The sequence below is a fragment of the Microtus ochrogaster genome, chromosome 2 (assembly GCF_000317375.1).
Source record: "Microtus ochrogaster isolate Prairie Vole_2 chromosome 2, MicOch1.0, whole genome shotgun sequence".
Classification (NCBI taxonomy): Eukaryota; Metazoa; Chordata; class Mammalia; order Rodentia; family Cricetidae; genus Microtus; species Microtus ochrogaster.
Genome location: NC_022010.1, coordinates 98,133,849 through 98,134,873, shown reverse-complemented (window position 1 = coordinate 98,134,873; position 1,025 = coordinate 98,133,849).

The following is a 1,025-nucleotide window of genomic DNA, read 5'->3' as shown; positions in this document are numbered from 1 at the left end:
CAGTGTGCTAGCTCACCAAAGACAGACGAGAGTGGTCTCCAAATTTTGAACCAAAATGTAGGCAACTGTTAGCACATGCCAGAGGCATGACCTGGAGGAGAGCCATGGGTGATGTTAGCTGCGAGTCCTCTAAGGCTGGAGCTATAAGCATAGGAAACGAAGGGGTTTATTTGGCGTTTCCCTCTGTTTTGAGGTGCTGGGCAGAGGTAGGAAGCTTCCTGACCTTCTCTATGCACAACCCCATCACCTCCTGCACCCCATCCTCCTGGATGGGTCTTGCAGTTCTGGGGTACAGATGTGAAACATTAAATCACTAGGTCCTGGTTGCTGGTCTCAAGTTCAAGGTGAGAGATAGCCTTCCCTTCCTGGAGGTTAAGGTGTGGGCTGAGTTCCAGTTCTCATTAACTTGTGATTGGATCCTCTGACAATCCTGAGTCTCCATGCCGCCTCGTTAGCATAAAAGCCCAGCTATAGATCAAGGAAGTTGGTTTGCCACTCTTTCGCCCTGTCACACAGAAATCTCAAATAAGACCCATATACATGAGCGATCATGTAATGCAGCCCAGCGTAATGCCTTTGATCTCTGATGTCGTGAGCATAGTGCATGAAGAAATTGCCCCTTTTTGTTCCTAGGTAGTGTTATAGAGATACTGCATAATTCCCTTTCCCACGAGCCCTTGGACGTGAGCTGCCCTTGTGACTTGGTTTGACTCTGAGTAATTGGTTGATACAGCATCTAAGAGGCTATGTTGACCTGGGCTGTGACTCAGTGGCAGAGCACAATGCAGAGTAGCTACAGGGCCTTGGGCCCATTCAGTTCCCAGCACTGAAAACAAAACAAAACAAAACACAAAGACACTGTGCAAGTTCCAGACCAAGGTCTTAAGACAGGAGTTTCCAATGTGGGCCAAGACCCCCTTGGGGGTCACATATCAGATATCCTGCATATCAGATATCTACATTATGATTCATAACTAGCAATAGTAATGAAGGAGCAGCAAAATAATTTATGGTTGGAGGTCAGC